General features: G+C 48.8%; 1 long non-coding RNA gene across 1 annotated transcript; it reads left to right on the forward strand.

Annotated features, from left to right (window-relative positions):
* Positions 1–19: 19 nt before the first annotated feature.
* Positions 20–1,491, forward strand: LOC107131649 (uncharacterized). Its single transcript, XR_009492325.1, has 2 exons — positions 20–166; positions 702–1,491. It is a non-coding gene; the product is annotated as an uncharacterized lncRNA (long non-coding RNA).
* The last annotated feature ends 7,165 nt before the right edge of the window (positions 1,492–8,656 follow it).

Here is an 8,656-nt window from a genome sequence, read left to right on the forward strand (position 1 = left end):
CGCCCCGGCCCGCCCCCTGCCGCGAGGCCTTGCCTCTCTTCTCGTAAAGATCTTCGGAGACTCGGGGAACATGAACGGCAAGTGCAACGTCCTGGGGATCGCAAACGTCCCGGCTCTCTCTGAAATGGCTGCTGTGGCCAGGCTGAGCAAGGGAGAAGAGGAGGAGGTGAGGCTGGAGAGGTAGGCAGAAGCCAGACAATGTAGGGGCCTTGCAGAGCAAGGGAAAAAATGAATTTCATTTTCATTGTTACGGGTTATCCCAAAGGACTTTCGGGATTGCTCCCTCCTGCTTCTCTGAATTCCTTTCAGGCTTACGTGTCAAAACTGCTGCTATAGTCCTCCCGTATGTTAATTTTGTGTGAACTCATCAAGAAAGGTTAATCATATTTAGCAACCACAGCTGATCGATTTACATGCCATGCACACATACTTTCTCCACAGCAATATAACGTAGGTACTGTCATTACATTAATTTGACAGATGAGAAAACTGAAGCTGGAATCCAGCCCTCCCAGGTACAGAAGCCCCCGCCACGTCCCCCAGTTCTTGTTTTTAGAAAAAGGCTGTAGGTCTCCCAGGCCTTCCCTGAGTTCCAAAGAGCAGATTCAAGCAATTACTAATGAAGGAAGTGAGGAATGCAGAAACAAAAGCAGTCAAGACAGCAACAGTTCAGGGATGAAACAGTCCTAGCTCTTCCTCAGGTGATGCCTGCCCGTAACAATCTGACCATGGATCCTGGAGGTGTTCTGCAGGAAGAACTAAGACCCCCGCGCAGGTGGAGGGTGGTGGCTACAGGCTGACCACCAGCACACAGACTCCAGACTGGCTGGAACCAGACAGCGATGATGAAGGTTCCTGAAATGCCACCCTTACCTCACCGCCAACCAATGAGAAGAAAGTTTCGCCCTCTGCATTCTCACCCCAAATGCTGCCTTTAAAACCTTCTAATGAAAACCATTGGGAGTTCAGGTCTTTTGAGCACAAGCGGTCCATTCTCCCTGCTGGGTCCTGTGATAAACGCTATCCTTTCCTTCACTGCAAGCCATTGTCAAGTCCAGCTTTGCTGGACTGTAAGCAAGAAGACCCAAGTTCAGTTCAGAAACAAGGCCAAGAGGCTGAGTATCACATCCAAGGTCAAACACTCACAGGCAAGTGGAAGGTAAGCCCAGGCCATGTGACTCTCAGCCTTGCTGCTGACCACTAAGCCAGAAGCCCCAGCCCGCACCCCTTGAGGGCCTGGAAACCCACGTGAAAGGGAGGGGATGCTGCTTCCACATGGATCTTCTGTTCTACACAGCCCCAAACCTCCCTTTCTCCCATTCAAATGGAACAAAAAGAGTAGATCCTATGCTGGGAGTGAGGGGGTGGGGGTGGATAATCTACAGTCAGCCCAAACTATCCTACCGTCTTTGATAAAACACGTTCTTAACCTCTTGCCAAGGCCAAGCAGCCACCAATCCTAGCCAATAAAGCCTCTGTCTTTTCACAAGGGCTGTAAAAATTCATTGCCTTGTTATTCTTCAAGTCACTTTCATCCCAAACTAGACACTACCTGTGTCTGAAATTTACTTTGCAATTCATCCCTCACAAGGAGAGAGAGATGGGTTAATGAACAGAGAGATGGATGAAAGGAGAGACTCGTGATAAAGCAACTGCAGAACATGTTAATGGTGTAGCACACGGGTGTTTACCATACAATCATTTCAACTTATGTGTTTGGATATTTTCAAAATAAAGTATTAAAGGAGGGACTTCCCTGGTGGTCCAGTGGTTAAGAATCCCCCTGCCAAAGCAGGGAACATCAATTTGACCCCCAGTCCAAGAAGATCCCACATGCCTAGGAGCAACTAAGACAGCAGACCACAAGCCCTGGGCCCAGGCTCTAGAGCCTCTGCAGCAACAGAAAGCACCCCGGTAATCAGTGCACTGCAGTCAAAGAACACCCCACACCGGCAGAGACTAGAGAAAGCCTGAGCACAGACGCGAAGACACAGCACAGCCAAAAACCCAACAGATGAGGATGTGCATAGGTTATATACAAATACTACATAGTTTTAAAGGAAAGACTAGAGTCTCTGAGGATTCTGGTATCCAAAGGGGGATGAAGTGAAGTGAACTGAAAGTTGCTCAGTCATGTATGACTTTGCGACCCCATGGACTATTCATTCCATGGAATTCCACAGGCCAGAATACTGGAGTGGGTAGCTGTTTCCTTCTCCAGGGGATCATCCCAACCCAGGGATGGAACCCAGGTCTCCCACGTCGCAGGCAGATTCTTTACCATCTGAGCCACCAGGGAGGCTCCCAAAGTGGGGTCGTAGAACCATTTCCCCCAGACACCAGAGGATGACTATAATTATTAGGGAGTCCTTTAGATGGGGGGCACCCACACAGAAAACTTTCCCTTCATTAATGAACAAACAACCCTGAATAAATGCTGGGACTGGGTACACTGAAATGAGAAATCTTATTTATGGAGAAAAGTTACACCAAATAAAAGGAAGATTAAATTTTGAAGATAACTCAGTTTTCTCCTTTAATAGCAGTATTTTTTTTTAAACGAAGGGAAAAAAACATTCAAAAAGAGTTTGGGAAAATATAATTTGAGATTTTCACTATTCAAAAAGTAATTTGGTGCTACTTTTTCATTAAAATTTTGTTTTCAGCAGCTCCTCCTGAAACAACTTCAGGGCTGTCTTAACTATATTAGCACTGTTAGGCAGGACCGTGGATACAACTCTGGATCACAGACACTGACTGTCCTACAGGGACGCCCGCAAACGACCATGGCACAGAACAGACAGTGTGGATGCCGTAAAAGGCAGAGGGTCCAAATTATAAAAAAGAGGGGAAAAAAAGAGGTAATACAAATTAAATGTTTTGCGAATTCAGAGTCAAAGAAAATGACTTTCAGCTGAAAGGATCAGCGTGGTGGAGCTTCAAGCCAGGGGTTAAAGAATAGTGGACTTCGGACGCGCAGGAAGAGGACAGTGGGCACGACAGGCAGAGTGGCAACAGCGAGAGAAGCCAAGACGTGCTCAGGAGAGCAGAGGAGGAAGGGCAGGGTGGGGAGGGAGGGCAAAGCGACGGCCCAGTCTGGGAGGGCCTGAGGAGGCAAGCTAAGGAGGCACTTGCCTTGTGGTCTAGTGGTTAGGACTCTGTGCTGCCACTGCGTGGGGCACAGGTTCGATCCCGGGTCCGGAAACTAAGATCTCACATGCTTCTTGGCACAGCCGAAAAAAAAGAAATCAGGCTAAGGAACTAGAGCTTCCCTTTACTGCTGAACAACGAGCAACCACAGAGGAGGAAAGTGAATGACCAGTGCTCTTCCTTGGGGGTGTTTCTCTAGCACCATTGAGTAGACCGGGTTGCTAACAGGCAGGCAGGGACTGTTGAAGATGTTCTGGAAATAGGAAAGAGAGGCTTGAACTCGGACAGTGGGCACAGAAATAGAGCAGAAGGGGTGGCCTGAAGAGACTCTGTGGGAGGGAAAACCAGTGCGATTTGGAGATTGATTTGCTTGAAAAGAGGAGGAACTGGAACAGATGCTAAACTTTCAAGCCATGTAACAGACTGACGAGAGACAGGGCGCATAGGAGGAACTACCTCTTGTCAGGATCAAAGCGTGCATTTCAAAACGTTAAAAGCATGACGGCCCTACAAGCAGAGTCAGCGTGCTTCAAAGATTTATTTAACTTACTGGCAATCAAAAGAATGCAAAAACACTTCAGAGGATGATATGAACAATCGTGGGATATGTGTGTCTATGTATGAAAAAAAATGGGATACGATTACTAGTTCCAAAACTAGCTGATGCTGTACAGGACGTAAAATGGTTGCCTCTGTGATTAACTAAAGCAGAGAGAAATCATTTTCATCTCTATCAGGACAAAGTGAAGTCAGTCAGTCAAAGATAAATATCATATGATATCACTTACAGGTGGAATCTAAAAACTGAGACAAATTAATCCACAGAATAGAAAGAGACTCTCAGACTTAGAAAAATAAATTTATGGTTGCCCAAGGGGAAAGGCAAGAGGAAGCGGAGGGGCAAATTAGGTGGGGCTTGACACAGACACACAAATACATATAAAATACTCATCAAGGACCTGCTGGACAGCGCAAGGAACTCTACTCAATACTCTTTAATAACCTGCACGTACGGGGAAAGAATGTAAACAAGAATGGCTGTATGTATAACTGAGTCAAGTCAATGGACACCTACAACAAAAATCACACTGTAAACCAACTATACTCCAGTGTGGAGGAGAAAAACGTCTCCATGCCTACCATACCCGCTCAGGCCCTGGTGACCCCGGCTGGTGTCACACCCCTGCAGCCGTGGGTCCCAGCGATGGACTGTCACGAGACTGCGGGAGCCGGGGCGGGTGTGCCAGCAAGTGAGCCCCGCTTGGGCACGGAGTGCACAGTCCTCTCTGGTGGGACCACAGTCTCCAGATTCAGGCGGGCCCTCCTCCAGCTATACCAAGCCAAGGACACCCTCCCAATGGTGGACGCTCTGGGCTGGAAGAGCTCTGAGCAGCCAACCTGTCTGCACGTGACCTGGTGCCAAGTCCCCACTCCAGCCCCCTTCCCTAGAGCGGCCCCCGCTATGGGCAACAGTGCCCTAGGTGTGGCAGCTTGGCAGGGGTTGGTTTGTCTACGGAAGGGTGAAAGGGGAAAAGGCAGAGACGCGTCCTTGGGGTTTTGTCCTGGCACATGCCACCCTAACTGACAACCCAGAAACTCGACTTTTCCTAAGGTCTGACTGCCCCAACTAGCCCGAGTGGGCAGGAAGAAATGCTTCAGCCTTGTGGCCATTTCCCATCAATGTTCAGTCACTCGGTTGTGTCCGACTCTGACCGCAGGGACTGCAGCACACCAGGCTTCCCTGGCCTTCACCATTGCCCAGAGCTTGCTCAAACTCATGTCCTTTGGGTCAGTGATGCCATCCAACCATCTCATCCTCTGTCGTCCCCTTCTCCTCCTGCCTTCTCTTTCCCAGCATCAGGGTTTTTTCCCTGATGAGAATGAGTCAGCGCTTCGCATCAGGTGGCCAAACTAGTGCTTAGGGGCACTTCCTATTCACAAGGCCCGTGGGGCTGGAAATGACACCTGCCCTCAAGAAATGTCCTACGGTAGGTCACGAAAAGCAACTCAAACCAGGGCTGACTTTCAGGAAGCCAACTTCAAGAAGTAAATTTCACTTATACTTATTGAAAAAAAAATTTAATGGAAAATATGCTGCACACAGCTATTATTAAGAGCCACGCAAATCAGAACGTCAAGGAGGTATCACACTGTGCCGGGTGAGAATGGCCATCCGCAAACGTCTACAGACAATGAATGCAGAGACGCCAAGGAGGGAAGGGAGCTCCCCTACCAGGCTGAGGAAGGTGGACACTGGTAACAGGCTCTGGAGAACAGTGTGTGGAGGTTCTTTACAAACTAAGAATAAAGCCAGTTGATGATCTAGCCACCCCAGTCCTGGACCTACCATCAGAGAAACACAGAATCTGAAAAGGCGCACCAACATTCAGTGCGGCCCTGTGTACAACATCCAAGATACGGGAGCCACCAGTGCCCACTGACAGAGGAACCAAAAAAGATGACGCACCACGTGTATCGCAGGAGGCGATGGCACCCCACTCCAGTGTCCTTGCCTGGAGAATCCCAGGGACGGGGGAGCCTGGTGGGCTGCCGTCTATGGGGTCGCACAGAGTCGGACAGGACAGAAGAGACTTAGCAGCAGCAGCAGCTACATGTATACCGTGGGATACTGGCCATAAAAAACAGATGAATTGATGCCGTTAGCAGCCACATGAATGGACCTAGACAAGATCATACTTAGTGAAGTAAATCAAACTGAGAAAGACAAGCATCATACAGGATCACCTACACTTGGAATCTAAAAATTGATACAAATGAATTAATTTATAAGGAGAAAAAGACTCACAGAGTTAGAAAACAAATGTGTAATTCCCAAAGGGGAAATCAGGGGCGGGAGGGATGAGTTAGGAGGTTAGGGTTAACAGATACACTGTCCTATATATAGAAGAGATAATCAAGAAGGACCTACTGTATAGAACAGGGAACTCGAACAGGGAGCTCAACTAAACACTCCCGTAATAACCTATATGGGAACAGGATCCAAAAAACGAGACATCTATGTGTGTGCATAGTGATCAAGTTGCAGTGGACCTAAAACAAACAGCATTGTAAATCAGCTCTACTTCATATAAAATAAAAATTAAGAAAAGCAGAGCCAACCATACTCCCCACAGGCCTCAGGGACCCAGGTGGGTGTCACGTCCCTGGGGCCTGAGCAGGCCTGCGTCTGGAGGCTGGACTCGCATGGCACTGACGGAGGATGTGCAAGCAAATGAGCCCCCTTGGACCTGTACTGCCCACTCCCCCCTTGATGGGACCACAATCTCCAGAGCCAGGCAGGCCCACAAAAAGCCACAAGAAGCCTACTTCACCCAGAGATCTGTAGATCCTCCTGGGCTGGAAGAGCTTCGTGAAGTCACCCGGTCTCCCCTCCTCGCGTCCTGGTGCTGGGCTCCCACCTCCACCCTCCTTCCTGAGAGTCCCCACACCTACAGATCACAGCACCCTTAGCAGAGCAGTTTTGCAAGGATGGCCATTTCTCCATGGGGTGAAAGGTAACAGGAAGGAGGAATGACACACAAGCCCCTGGGCGTTTCTTCTCAGGCATTCCGCTCTCCTGGACAACCCAGGAACATGACTTTGCCAATCATCTGGCTGCCCAGGTAACCAGATCTGTATGTGGCAAAGTGCTGCCGCCTTGTGGCCCTTTCCTGTAACAGCACTTTAAAACCTGCAGCTCATGGGCACTTGATATTCACAAACCCTGGGACGCTGGAATCGGCACCCACTCTCAAGAAATGTCCTGTGGAAGATCTTGGAAGAATAATGCAAAACAGGGCTGACTTTCAAGAAGCCAATTTCAACAGGTAAATTTCATTCACACAGTTTGAAAAGAAAAAAAAAAGTAGTGGAAAAGAGAACCCATTGGCTATTAATGTGCTGTGCTTCGTCGCCCAGTTGTCTCAGATTCTTTGCAACTCCACAGATTGTCGCTCACCAGGCTCCTCTGTCCGTGGGGAGTCTCCAGGCCAGAATACTGCAGGGGGGTGCCATGCCCTCCTCACAGCTGTTAATAGAGAAACGCAAATGAAAACCCCAAGGCCAGGCCTTCCCTGGCGGCTCATGGGTAAAGAATCCGCCTTCCAATGCAGGAGACATGGGTTCAATTCCTGACCTGGGATCCCACATGCCACGGAACTCAGCCCATGAGCCACAACTACCGAGCCCGCGCACCCCAGAGCCCGCGCTCTGCAATGAGAGAAGCCCCTGCAATGAGAAGCCCATGCACCACAGCTAGAAAGTAGCCTCCGCTCTCCACAACTAGATAAAGCCCTCGCATCAATGAAGACCAGAACAGCCAAAAATAAGTACATTTTTAAAAAAGAGCTACAAAGATGTATCACCTCACATTTGTCCCAACGGTCATCAGTAAAACATCTAAAAACATCAAAGGTGGAGACAGCGTGGAGCAAAGGGAACCCTCCCATGCTGTTGGCAGGGATGTAAATTGGTAACGGCCACTATGGAGAAATCTGCAAAGGTCCCTTAAAATCTAAAAATAAACCTAGCATATGGTCCAGCAATCCCACACCCACACATATATCCAGAGAAAACTGTAATTTTGAAAGATATATGCAGCCCAGTGCTCACTGCTGCACTATTTACAGCAGCCAAGACATGGAGGCAGCTTAGATGCCATCAACAGATGGATGGACATACACACACACACACACACACACACACAGAGTGGAATATTACTCAGCCATAAAAAGGAACGAATTTGAGGAGTTAGATGAATCTAGAGCCTGTTATCGGAGAAGGCAATGGCACCCCACTCCAGTACTCTTCCCTGGAAAATCCCATGGACGGAGAAGCCTGGTGGGCTGCAGTCCATGGAGTCGCTAAGAGTCGGACACGACTGAGCGACTTCACTTTCACTTTTCACTTTGATGCATTGGAGAAGGAAATGGCAACCCACTACAGTGTTCTTAACTGGAGAATCCCAGGGACGGGTAGCCTGGTGGGCTGCCGCTATGGGGTCGCACAGAGTCGGACACGACTGAGCGACTTCACTTTCACTTTTCACTTTCATGCGTTGGAGAAGGAAATGGCAACCCACTCCAGTGTTCTTGCCTGGAGAATCCCACGGACAGGGGAGCCTGGTGGGCTGCCGTCTATGGGGTCACACAGAGTTGGACACGACTGAAGCGACTTAGCAGCAGCAGCAGAGCCTGTTATACAGAGTGAAGTTAGAGAAAAATAAATATCATATATTAATGCATACATATGACATCTAGAAAGATGATACTGATGAACCTATTTGCAGCAACAGAGATGCTGACAGAGAACAGACTTCTGCACATACTGGAGGAGAGCACGGGATGAATTGAGAGAACAGCACTGAAACATATATATACATACACACATATATAACCATATGTAAAATAGCCAGCTAGTGGGAATCTGCAGTCTGACACAGGGAGCTCAACCCTGTGCCCTGTGACAACCAAGAGGGACAGGATGGGGGACGGGAGGGAGGCTTTAG

Source organism: Bos taurus, chromosome 22 (assembly GCF_002263795.3).
Source record: "Bos taurus isolate L1 Dominette 01449 registration number 42190680 breed Hereford chromosome 22, ARS-UCD2.0, whole genome shotgun sequence".
Taxonomy (NCBI): domain Eukaryota; kingdom Metazoa; phylum Chordata; class Mammalia; order Artiodactyla; family Bovidae; genus Bos; species Bos taurus.